Raw genomic sequence first — 13,997 nt, forward strand, 5'->3', positions numbered from 1 at the left:
AATGTGGATGCAGAGAGATAAGAAAGAGGAGGAAGGAAGCTGGCCTTTCATCTGAGAGTAATAAAGGACAAAGAGGTCATGGAGAATGTGGAGTAAGTACTGGGAAGTGGATATTGAGCTTCCTACCAGGGTGGCATGAGCTGGTCTTTCTAGCAAAGTGACAAAGGAATTGAAGCTTCTTGGAAGCAAAAGAGATTCCAGGATTTTCACAACTCTTGAACATTAAGTATATCAGAACATTATTTTTTCATCTCTTAAAGCAGGATATGGCAAGATCAAAGCTGTAATGATGTGAACTCCAATTTTTCTCTTTCACTGGGTATTATGGTTGTTCCTTGGGGACGGAATGAGACCATCAGGAGTCACAGAGGATCTAACCTACACCAATTTAGGGCAGGGCATCAATGCCTTCACTACCATGCTTCTTTTAGCTTCAGTTTCTCTGACAGTAGTACAAGGAAGAGAGTTGTGACCCCTGGCGATCACCTCTTGTTCTCAGAACTACTCTGACCTCCTCTCCCTCAAAGTTCCCCTTAGCTTATCATTGGTTGTGAGCGGCAGGTATTATTGTACTGTAACTACACCCAGAGACTCCACCCTCTGGCCACTGCTGGAGTGTTTGGTGTTTCAGTAGAGGAAATAATTGGTCAATGTCTTAGCCATGTTCTCCCCATGCAGCACATTTTAAGTCCATGTCCTGGGCCAAGAGTAACAGGGTAGGAGATCTGAACATCATGAATTCATCATGTGACTTGAGAAACCACAGAACTGAGGACTCTGAGGACAAGTTTCACTCTGTGCATTTGTTAATAAGCCAGGAGAAGCCATCTCTGTGGTCATCATAAGAATACATAGGGAGACAGAGGACACACATGGCTGCTTACATCTCTTAGTCTCTATAGAGTGATGGGAGAACTGAGGTCCACTGAGGATGCATCTAAAGCCTGGACGAAACTCTGTGTGGTGTAACTGGGTTCTAAGTCCTGTTGTCCTACTTTATAGGCCTCAGAGTAGACTGTCTACACTCTATGCATTCCCAACATTTAAGTTCACTTTTGTTCTTTTACCTATAGGGTATGGCAGGCAGACATCATCACCTATAACTGTCCTGAGCAAGAAGCAGGCCAAGGAGGAAGAGGAGAAGCTGACCAGAGAGCTGCAGCTCATTACCCAGGAGAGAAATGAGCTGAGAGATCCCTTGATCTATGTCACAGAGGGAGCCATGAACAAGAGGTATGCATTGCTCCAAATGCTGTGGTGTTTGTATGGAGTCCAAAATGCCACACTTGTCTTTTTAAGATGGTGAATCATAGGAAGATGTATTTTCATGATATCCCTGGGCAAAACCTCATGTCCCTAAACCCTTATTAGAGGAGAGGCAGAACCTGCAGTTTTCACAGGAGTAAGATGGGAAATGGAGTCCTCTGCATCCTCCAGGTCAAAAGTGGGACTTGTGGTCTGAGTGAAGATTCAGGGATACAGGAAATGGAGAGTGAGTCCCCAGAAAGCATTTTGAAAGCCCTTGAAAGGAGGTGCTTTGTGAGGTTTTAGGAGCTGAGGGTTTGCTGTGATTTTTTGTACTGGACTGGTAGGTGACTGAATGCTGGAAGCTGCTAGATGCAAAAGGCAGTGCCTAGTCCCACATTGTTCACCTCAGTTCTTGACTAGATGCCTGAGGATCTGCCTGCTCCTCTTTTCTGTGTGTCTTATACTCAGACAGTAATGTTGTATTTCCTCTGCATATCATTGTGTTCTCTCTGCTTCTGTCTCAGATTCACTCTCTCTCATTCTGTGACTGTGTCTAATTTTCTCCCTCTCATGTGTGTATACATGACTGTATGTCTGTTTTTTGTGTGTACATGTGTGGGGGTGCACAAGATTGTGTTATCTCCTGGGAATGAATTTTTGAATGTTTATATTCCTCTCTACTCTTTTAAATTCAGGGATCTGTGAAATCCAGGATACTCTGAGACAGTAATGTTGCATACACTTTTTCTGAATCTCATCCTATTCTCTCTGGTTCTGTTTCTGTCTTTATTTCTCATTCTGTGGCTCTCTGTCCTTTTCGCCTAATTTGTGTGTGCCAGTCTATGAGTCTGTTTGCTTCCACATGTACATACATGTGCTTCTGTTTTGTGTGTTTATACTTACCTCCACACTTAGGTATCTTGGGCTCTGTGTTTTGGACTGAGGATTTAAATGCTATTTCAAGGTGATCTGAGTCCTGATATCTGGGAGCCTCTACTTTAAACAGTTCTGTTCAGTCCAGTCAGAGGTAGCATATGCCTTTAATCCCATCACTTGGGAGGGAGAGGCAGGCAGATTTCTGAATTCGAGGCCAGCCTGGTCTAGAGGGTGATATCCAGGACAGCGAGGGCTACACAAAGAAACCCTGCCTCAGAAAAAAAAACAAGAGAGAGAGAGCGAGAGAGAGAGAGAGAGAGAGAGTGAGAGAGAGAGAGAGAGAGAGAGAGAGAGAGAGAGAGAGGAGAGGAGAGGAGAGGAGAGGGGAGGGGAGGGGAGGGGAGGGGAGGGAAGAAGAGGGGAGGGGAAGGGACAGGAGGAGAGGAGAGGAGAGCAGAGGAGTGGAGAGGAAAGGAGAGGAGAGGAGAGGAGAGGAGAGGAGAGGAGAGGAGAGGAGAGGAGAGGAGACAGAGATTCTTGTGGTTAAAGTAGGAATCCAATTAAATAGCATTGATCATTCCCTTCATGGGCACACTTATGCATACAGTTGCATCTCTTGGGCAGATTATAAAGAGGTCATTATATATGGTATCACCTCAAGAATTATGTGTAATGTCTGCCTCTGAAGTATTAGTTATCCAGGAATTACAATCCCTGTTGTCAAAACAGGGAAAATATAATCACAGGTGTCTAGTTGGCAACGACCTGTGTGGCCTAGGCTCTTGAGAGCACAAGTGGCTAGACTGCCCCTCCAGAGCTAATGAGTAAACACAGGGAGCTAGGGCACCCTCCATTAGGATACATAGCTTATGCTGTCCTTGGGAAAGGATAAGAAGTTTCCAAAGATGAAAAAGATCCCAGCATGCAGAATCCAGGAATTGATCTTCCTGTGCTGGGAGTACAAGACCCAGTCTGTGTTCATGTGTTCTTAGAACGGAGGAGTGGCCCCTGGTTATGGAAAGCAGTAGCAGAATGTGGCAATACCAGAACAGGGAAGTGGGGAGGGGTGGATTGGGGAATAGGGGGAGGGAAGATGGCTTATGGAAATTTTGTAGAGTGGAAGTCAGAAAAGGAGAAATCATTTGAAATGCAAATAAAAATATATCGAAGAAAAAATAGGAAAAAAAAAAGAAACACATTTTCAGCTGGGCCATGGTAGTACATGCCTGTAATCCTAGCACTTGGGAGGCAGTGGCAGACAGATTTCTGAGTTCGAGGCCAGCCTGGTCTACAGAGTGAGTTCCAGGATAGCCATGGGTACACAGAGAAACCCTGTCTCAAAAAACCAAACTAAATAAATAAATAAAAATAAATTAAAATACTTAGATGTGTATGTGTCTTTCTGAAAAGGTGTTTTTTTAAAAAAAGCACATGTTCATGGAGTTCTATCTTCCTGGGGACAGGCCATACTACACACCAAATCCGTTATATGAAAAATTGAAGTTAAAGGAGAAGGAGATTATGACATTTCTACACACCTTAGAGAAGGAGAATATTGAAGCCAAACAGAACTTCCAGGATCTCAAGAAAGAGATTAACTTCTATCGGTAAGTACTGTTTATGGAGGTCACCAGGTGTGCAATGGCCATTTCTGATTTCCTTTGTTCCGGGACTAGAGAGTCTGCAGGTCTGATTCTATCCCTCCTGCCTTTTAAGCCATCGGTGTGCCTTGGGACTTCTGTCAGTTTCAAAGTCTGTAAGAGACTGTTACTCATCCTAACATTGTACAGGCATCATCAGGAGCCTCTCATTAGAAGAGTGATTCAGATCATGAGAGGGTTATTGTACAGTACTAGATCTGTGTGGCTCAGGGATGGTTTTACAGAGCTAAATGTGATCTAACAAAAGGATGCAATGCCTTCCTCTTGATTCTACTGACTGCATTGTGGGTATCTGCAACCTACTAATTGATGTTGCTGAAATGCATTGGGCTGTCATGGATAGTTTCAGATACTGCGTTCTTTTGGAGAGACATGCAACCTTATTGGTGTTTGGACTGCAGCAATCACTTTTTCTTCCCTCGAGTTGCTATTTTCTGTTTGTGTTCCTCTTAAGAATGTATTGAAATGTACTGCATTAAGTATTCATGGGAACCTAGGTCCTGGTGGGGTTAATGGAACCTTGAGGTAGAAATGGGAGGAGGAGCCTGCAGGATCTTACCATGAAAATTGTGTTTCTAGCAACCTGCACAGCCGGCTCCTGATGCAGAAGAACCTTATGAATAAGAGGTTGGTCATACTGAAGCAGGAGAACAAGGAAGTATACGCTGATTGGACCATCATTCAGCAATACCTGATTGACTTGAACCTGATTGATAAAGATGAAGAGGAGAAGCCCAGCATCCTCCAGGACCAACAACATCAGGTACTGACTGATAACATTTTCCCATTGCATCCATCTTTGCTTTCACCTAGCACCTTTCTAATCCACACTCGCACCCACCTCAGAGAATGCAGTTGTTCATTGCGTGGTCTCTGCACAAGGATTCGGGGTTGTTAGCCTTGTGATAAACTGATGTATTGGCAAGTATACCTTACTACTCCTCTTTAATCTGAAGACTAGTAAGGGTGATAGATCAATAACACACCACATTCCCACACATGCTCATGTTAGCTGGGCTGCTTTGCAGAGCTTTGAGCAAGTTCTATGTCCTGTGACAGAGGTCATGCATGGGTCATGTGACTTCCCCAGTGGGAAGCATCTTGCAGGGTTAAAATCCAAATGCTAATAGGAAACATGTTCTTCTCCTTGTGTTTGATCTGTGCATTTTCCCTTCTTCCTGTAACCCAGTGAGGTCTCTTCTCATTGCCCATTTCTTGTTATGCACTGATAGAAGTCTGAGTAACAGCTCTCAGGCCCATGTATTGGGTGAATGGTGCTGGATGTTCTGCTGTGCCTGCACTTAGAACAGCAATGGTGTCAGTTAAAAGATCAACGATAACATTCCTGTTGAGATGTTGAGAGGCAGCAGCCTGACAGCTGACATTTAGGTTCCCAACAAGCCTCTGTCTTAATAACTGCCTTCCTCTTCTAGGATACAGAGAGTGTAGCAAGAGCTGAAATTTCCACAGCCCAGGAAGAGGGCCTCCTGCAGAATGAGTTGCCACTTCAGGAAGACACTGCTAATCTCCAACTCCAACAGCCACAAAATAACTTGGAGGAATCTTCTTACACATAATTCAGTTCCTCAGGGCGAATAGGCCCTAACTCCCTAGCCAGTGAGCCAGGCAATTCAGTATGTTATTCACTTTCCTGTGCTGATACAAGCCCTTGAGAAAACTGAGGTGACTGACCTGCTACCCTATGTCCAAGAGAAGAAACAGTCTGTTAGAGTTATGGTTGATGTTTTGCTTTTTGTTGCTTTGATATTTGTTATGTTATAAATTAATGTTATTATATGAATATTATGAATATTATAAATTATTTTTATTGTTTTTAATTGTTGTTATGCTTTTCACTGTTTACAGTAATTTTCATTTCAAACCCGTTTTCTAATGTATTTCTGATGAATAAAAAATTATTAGAAACTCATACCCTTTGAAACCATGTTCCTTATTCATGTTTTTTATCCTATCCTGTAGACATAGACCTCACAACCAGAAATGGATCTCTGTAAGCTCCAGGACATCTGGGCTATAGATTGAATTCAAAGCCCATCAAGGTATACAAGACAATGGTCTTTTTTATGGATAATATTGCTTTCCCCATGGATAAACATGAATACCTTATCCATGTTGTCATATATTCTCCTATTACTAGAATATAGCACTCTATTGCACACATTTATTATTGGCCCTGTGTATCTGTTACTGTGTAACATACTATCATTTGATGTACAGCTGCTGGGAAAATTACCACATTCACAAAGGAGTACATAAAGAATGAGGAATCACAGAGCCATGTGCCTCGGCTTTTGTTGCAAGAGAGAATCAGGGATAATAAAAGACTAGAGATAATGGCCTTTGAATACACTTGCCCAGAATTAACTTATGGTAGATGACCAGACAGTTTATCATTGACCAGACATTTTCTGTGTTTTTGTTTTTGCTGTTTAGATTCATTTTTATTATTTATTGGAATTGGGTGTTTTCACTTCTGTATTTCTGTGTCCCCTTCTTAGTGCAGTCCCCTCATATGACACAAGAAGGAATAACTTTCCCTGTTGTAGATGATTGTTAGGTACCTTGTGGGTCTTCTGAGTGCAGTAGATGCTCTAACCAGTGAGTCATCCCCACATCTCCTGCGGGTGGCTTTTTACCTTCCACATCACTTGTGCTGTATTATGTGACCTGGATCACCGCCAACTGAGTGGAGAAATCTCAGGAGATGTGTAGGTTCAGGGGATTTAGCTGCACGTGCTCATTGTCTTGTGCGGCCAGGCATCAAAGCAGGTCTCTGATAGGACCACTGCTCTTTGTGTCTTCAGGTTTATGCCCCAATATCCCTTCTTTTCAATTTTACTACAAATGTTTTCACCTCTAATCTAGGATGACAATGTAGAGTAGACATATGTGTAAACTTCAGAATTGAGACTAGCCTCCTGTAGTCTGTGATGGGATAATGAATACATCTTGGTAACAAGAAACAGATCTTAATCTAAGCAGTTTTGGTGGGAAGCTCAAGGGCAGCCACAGTGAGCAGAGACTGCAGCTGTGGCTATGTTTCTGATGGAGAGCATGACTGTGCAAATGTGGAACCTAAGATGGACAGGCAAAGCTGCACTTTTGTCATAGAAGATCTGTGAGTATAGTGAGGATAATTTCTTCCAGGTGATTGTTTTAGGTTTTGAATGGAACTGACTAGCTGACACTATAGGTTAGTCAGAGTGTTAAAATATGGGGGAAGTGGTCAAGTGGGTCCACAAACAGTTAGTGGTAAACCAGGGCTTTTAGCTCAGTCTATAGAGCATCAGGGTTTAGAGGCTTCTGTTACTCTCTACCTTAGGTCCTCTGGCTTTTATAAGCTGATCCTGATGGAGAAAGGGTCATCAGTAGTACACTGGAAACAAGCAGATCCTAGACTTAGGTCACACTAGCATGTTTTATCTTATTGTGGGATCTCTTTGAACATCTTAGAACCTGGAAGGGGCCTGGGTCTCACACTCACTTATGAATTCTCACAACAGTTTGTGGTTTGTTTAGAAATCTAAATAAAATAGCTAGTTTTCTAGAAGGATACCAATTACCCAAGTGTAATCTAAATCTGCTAAATTAACTAAGTTATCCTATACTCCCTAAGGAAATAGTAATTGTCATCAAAAGGCTCCCAATACAAAAATGGCAAGGCCAAATGGTTTTGGTGCCTAATTCTACCAGTTTGTAAAAGCTGTTAATGCCAACACTCTTCAACCTATTCCAATGAATAGAAAGAGAAGGAATATTGCCATGCTCATTCTCTGAAGCCATGGTAAGCTGATACCTAAAACACAAAGATTCAACATGAATGCGGAATCCAGACCACTTTACATTTTGAACATTGATGTAAAAATAGTCAATGAAATACGGGCATACAGAATCCAGGGACACACTAAAGATATCCTTTCCCATTGTCAAGCAGTCTTCATTTCAGGAATACAAGCATTGTACAATATAGGAAAATCCATCGATTCAATCTATCAAAACTACAGTGAAATATATAAGCACATGATCATCTCATTAGATGACGAAAAGATCACTGACAAAGTTGAACTCCCTGCTATATTAAAAGTCCTGTCATACAGGGATATAAGACACATAACTGAACATAATACAAGCAATAAATATCAAGTCTATAGAAAACATCAAATTCAGTGGAGAGAAACTTAAAGTATTTCACTAAAATCAAGGCCAGGAAAAGATTTCTCTTCCTATCTATTCAATTTATTCCATGAATATCTACCTATAGCAATCAGAAAACCAAACTACATCAAGGGGACACAAAATGGAAAGGAAAATGTCAAAGAACTGCTATCTGCACATAATATGATAGTATTAAGTGATTCCTAAAGATGTCCCATAGAACTACAGCTGATAAACACCTACAGGAAACTCTCTAGATACACAATGAACTTAAAAAAGTAAGAAGCTGTCTTTATTGAAATGATAAAAAGCTGAAAAGAATTAGGAAAGCCACATCTTACAATACCTAGGATTAATAAAAATGTATCTTGGTGTATGTCTAAGCAAGCAATGAAAGACCTATAGGATAAGATTTTCAAGTATCTCAAGAATGAATCTGGAAAATATATCATGTGGCTAAGCTTACATGACAGCCTCCTAGGACTCTTAGGTCATCACTAGTCACTGAAAGACACCTGGGTTTTCTAATGCTGAGGCCTGTACCCACCAGTATAGCTACAGCCATTTTGTTCCATGTCAGCCCCCTATTTCAGATTGTTGCTGAAATATGCAATAATTGACACAGAAAAAGTAACTTGACTCAGAGCAAGGTCATGGTGATCTCATCCTGTTGTGCTCTGTATGATGTTTGTTAACTTTATAATGTTCTAAAAACCTTTACATGGGACCCATCAAATAAAAAGGACCTGAGTTCAATTCCCAGCAGACAGATGGCTGTCTCACAATGAAGTCCAGCTCTGAGGAGCCTGATGCCCTCCTCTGAACTCCATGTACAACTGAACACATGTGGCAAATGCTTACAGGGACACACATACATGCCCTCAAAACACACACACACACACAAACACACACACACACACACACACACACACACACACACACGCTAAAAGCAACCCACCATAGATACATGAAGCAACATCAGTATCAAACCCAACAGTAACACAATGCTAAGTATCCTGTTTGCTAAAGAGCAAATAGGAAGCAGCAAAATTATTGAGATATAGTTTCTGACAAGAGAAGGCAGAATAATTTTTAAAACAGGCACGGATTTAAGATGGCACCCATGATGATGATGACAGCTCCAAGGAAAAAAAGACACATTGGATGCCAAGGGCTCACTGGCCAGACAATCTAGCTAAAATGGCAGGCTACAGCTCCAATGTGGGACCCTGTGTCTAAAAGGAAAGTGGGTGTTATAGAAGGAGCCCAACATGAACTGGCCAATCCAATCTAAGTTATCCAGGAAGTACTTCACTGATTCACCCAGCTGTAACTCGCTTCTGCGGCTGAAGGCTTCCCTGATCCCCGAGTCTCTCCAGAGTGCACGCAGCACTGGCACATGGAGCTGGAAGGTGGCGGGCTCCACAGGCAGGCCTGCCTTGTTCTCAAGGCCATCAGAAACATCCCTGCTTCTCCTTCTCGGAGTGCTGCCAGGGAATGCTGAGCTTGTCCCGAGGGTCTACAAGCACCCTTGGGCTTCGCCATTAAGTTTGCAGCCAGTGCATACCGCCTTGTCTGTTCTGGCATGAGGGTCTCGAGTCTCAGGACCACAGCTAGAATCTTCTGAGAGGAAAGCCTCAGTTAGGGAACTGCAGAGATCAAAGTAATCTTAAGGAAGTTGTTGAAGATGGATGGTGTAGAGGAACTCCAGGAGTGCCTTCTGTTCAAACTCCGGGCCATGGTTGATACACATCTGCTTGAGAAAGGTCGACTTGCCGCTCTAGCCTGCACCCAGCAGCAGGATGCTGACCAGCCGCCACAGCTCAGCATTGACATCTCAGCTGCTCAGCTGTGCCACCTGGCCTGGCGCTCTGAGTCATGCACTGTGCCTGCCATGCGCTACCAGTCTAAGGCCTCTAAGGGCAGCAAGCAGTGACTGAGGGTCTGCACCACCCAGACATGGCCTTCCTCAGGCCTCGGCCGTGCCACACTGGGGGACTCAAGCCATGGGGGACACCCCTCAGCTGGCACGGCCCTCCCTGACCACACTCTGCCCTCCCCGCCTCTCCCTCAGGCTGTGTCCACCTTCACCCCTGCTGCCCAGAGGCTTTCACTCGCCTGGCCAGCTGAGGGGCGGAGAGGAAGGTGAAGACTAGCTTTTCAAATTCAATTCTGGGCCCTTCATGGTTTGTCTCAAATAGATAATGATGAGAATATATTATTTATGGTCAATAATTTGTTGTCCCATAAACATAATATACCTCATTTATTCCTTCAGTTTGCTAAAGCACTTTTGGGTCCTTTAAGAGATAAGGGCAAGACATTGCTGTATGCTAAATTGTTAGGGGGGGAAATTGAAGCATTCTAAGATGTCTCTAATTAGAATATGTAAAAAACTGTCTCCTGTTAACAACACAAAAATATAAATTCACAAAGTGAGTCTTGAAAAAATGTATCCTATGTATTTTCATTCAGGTAAAAGAAAAAAACTGACATATACGAAGCAAATCTATTTTAAAGATTCTATGGGAGGAAACCATCAGTCAGGAAGTTGCTCCTGTTCCAAATCCCCCTGGTGAAGTGTGATCCCATTTCCTTTAGGACAGGCTTCCAGGGAGGATGAAGGCCATCGACAGATGTGGACTGTAACACCCTGGCATCCTGGGGTGTGCATCTGAGGGTCCGAGTCAGAGATGCATGTCTCCAATAGAATAGTTCAAGAGCTGTCAGAGAAAGAAGCTCTCAGATAAAAGCCTGATGCACAGAGGTGTGATCATGTGCACAGCTTAAGGTCAACTAACATGTGTTTCTAGTATTGCACATCCTAGTAACCTTTCCCACTAGTTTCTCCTGAGCAGCATACATATGCTTCTTAAATCACAAGGATGCTTCCAAAGGTGACAGTGGATTCCACTTCTGAATAACAAGAAATCAATCTGGTAGTTCCAATGAAAATTGGAAATGGTTTTACCTGAAGACCCAGCTATATCACTTCTGGCCATATATCCAAAAATGTTCTGACATATAATATGGACACATATTCCACTGTGTTGATAGCAGCCTTATTTATAATAATCAGAAGCCAGAAAGAACCCAGAAGCCAGAAAGAAATGTCCCTCTATGGAAGAATGGATACAGAATGTACAGTTACAGAATGGAGTACTACTAAGCAATGAAAAAGCCAATGACTTCATACAATTTGTAGGCAAATGGACGATCTAGAAAATATCTGGAGTGAGGTAACCCACACAAAGGAACACACATGGTATGTGTTTACTAAAACGTTGATATTTGTCCTAAAGTTCACAATGTCCATGATACACCCCACAGACACTATGAATCTTAGAAGGAAGGGAGACCAGAGCATGGGTGCTTCAGTCCTGCATTGAGGGGGTAACAGGATGATGGTGGGAGGTGGAGGTAGAGGAGACCTGGGAGAGAGAGGTGAGGGAGGAAATAAGTGGCAGTATTAGGTACTGGAGAGGATAGGAGAGAAGTAAAGAGGGTCTGGAAATGGAACAAAATTATGTAGCAGGGGGGATGAGGAACTGGGTTAGCCACGTGAGGAACACAGACACCAGGGAAACGTGAGGTTCCCAGGACCCAAGGGGGAGGACCTTAGCCCATATGTGCAGAGAAGGGGAAAATAGAACCTGTAGAGACCACCTCCATGGGATAGATACACCTCCACACACTTAAACAACCCTGTGACCCCCCTCCTTAAAGGGATGATGCCACACACTCATTTTGAAATTTTAACCCATAAATATTCCTCAGCAAAGGAAGAACAGGGACAACAAATGGAGCAGAGACAGAAGGAAGGGACATCCAGGGGCTGCCCTACATGGGGATCCATCATAATTGCAGACACCAAACCAGACACTGATGGTGTGGTCAAAATATGTTTGCAGACAGGAAGCTCTTGTGAAGGTTCTTAGGGAAGTCCAGCAGGCAACTTACCCTTGGTGCCACCCATTAGACTGAGGTCTGGAAAACTGGTGGGGAAGTTAGGGGAAAAGCTGAAGGGTCAAGGGGAATTGCAACATCACTGGAAGAACAGTATCTATTGCCAGGATCACCCAATGTTCCCAGTGAGTAGACCATAAACAGAGGAGTGTACAGGGAGGGATCTTTAGCTCCAGATACATTGTAGCAGAGGATGGCCCTGCCTGACAGAAATGGGAGGAGAGGCCCTGAGACCTGTGGAGGATTTTTTTTTTTTGCCTGTAGTTCTTTTTTTCTTTTTTTAATTTTATTCGATATATTTTGATTTACATTTCAAATGATTTCCTCTTTTCTGTTTCCCCACTCCCCGAAAGTCACATAAGCCCCCTTCTGGCTATTATAAATAGGACTGCTATGAACATAGTGGAACATATATCCTTATTACATGCTGGGGAATCCTCTGGGTATATGCCCAGGAGTGGTATAGCAGGATCTTTCAGAAGTGACATGCCCAGTTTTCTGAGGGACTGCCAGATTGATTTCCAGAGTGGTTGTACTAATTTGCAACCCCACCAGCAGTGGAGGACTGTTCCTCTTTCTCCACATCCTCACCAACATCTGCTCTCTCCTGAGTTTTTAATCATAGCTATTCTGACTGGTGTAAGGTGAAATCTCAGGGTTGCTTTGATTTGCATTTCCCTGATGACTAGTGAAGTTGAGTTTCTCTGCCATCCGAAGTTCTTCAGGTGAGAATTTTTTGTTTAACTCTGTACCCCATTTTTAATAGGGTTATTTGGTTTTCTGGGGTCTAACTTCTTGAGTTCTTTGTATATATTGGATATTAGCCCTCTATCTGATGTAGAGTTGGTGAAGATCTTTTCCCAATTTGTTGGTTGCCGATTTGTCCTTTTGATGGTGTCCTTTGCATTACAGAAACTTTGTAATTTTATGAGGTAAATTTGTAATCTAAGATGAAGACATTTGTAAATTCTTGATCTTAGAGCATAAGCTATTGGTGTTCTGTTCAGGAACTTTCCTCCTGTACCGATGTCCTCAAGGGTCTTCCCGAGTTTCTTTTCTATTAGCTTCAGAGTGTCTGGCTTTATATGGAGGATTGATGCCCCAGGGTAGTAGAATGCTCAATCTGTAAGGCAGGAAAGGGGGAGTGGTGGAGGCCCTCATACAGGCAAAGGGGAGGGGGAAAGGGAAGATGTGGTTTGAGGGGTTGTTGGAGGCATAACCAGGAAGTGGTATATCATTTGAGATTTATTCAATGGAATGATTAATAAATACATTTAAAACAATACACATATGCCAGCCATTTAAATTTAACAATGAAGATTCAGGAGCCAGATGCTGGAGTGAAAACCTGCCAGGTCAGAGAGGCAGGGAAAGCCCTCAGCTGACTTTTCTACTGACCTCCCAGAAGGAAAGCATTCTTCATCCCTCTCCACACTGTTTTAAATATCTTTCAACCTAAATACCTTCCTTTTGTTTAGTTATATTGATTCCATTTCAACTGGTTCCTTGATCTGCCTCTTGCCCTGGAGTTGACATTCTTTTGCCTTGCAATAAAGGTGTGTACTTGGGCTAAGCCAAAGGACAATAAAGTACTTGTTTACAGTAAACATAAAGCTCTTAGATTAAAAATCTATGCTAGGTCTGAGCTACACGATACAAAATGTATTCTGTAAATAACACAATCTTGGGGTTTACAACGATAATGAATACACTGTAACATAAGTAAACAATGTTCTATCTGCTATAGAAATCATGATGGGAACACCATGATCCTAAAGAAAACCAAAACTGGACTCTTGAAGCTGTTGCACATGACCAACAAGGACATAAAGAGCACCAAAGAGACTCCTAATCCTTATCAGAAGGGATAAATTATCAATTCCTTTTGTCACATATTTTAGGCCAAGATATCACCATTCCTGATCTTGGCTCATTGTCCCAGGGGCTGCTGAAGGGAAGCGTTCGTGTCCAGGGGTCACCCAACAAACCACAGGAACACTGAATTAAGTTAAACACGGATGGTTTGATGAATACACACCCTACGATGGACCAATGAGGGCAACAGCTCAA

This window comes from Apodemus sylvaticus, chromosome 2 (assembly GCF_947179515.1).
Source record: "Apodemus sylvaticus chromosome 2, mApoSyl1.1, whole genome shotgun sequence".
NCBI lineage: Eukaryota > Metazoa > Chordata > Mammalia > Rodentia > Muridae > Apodemus > Apodemus sylvaticus.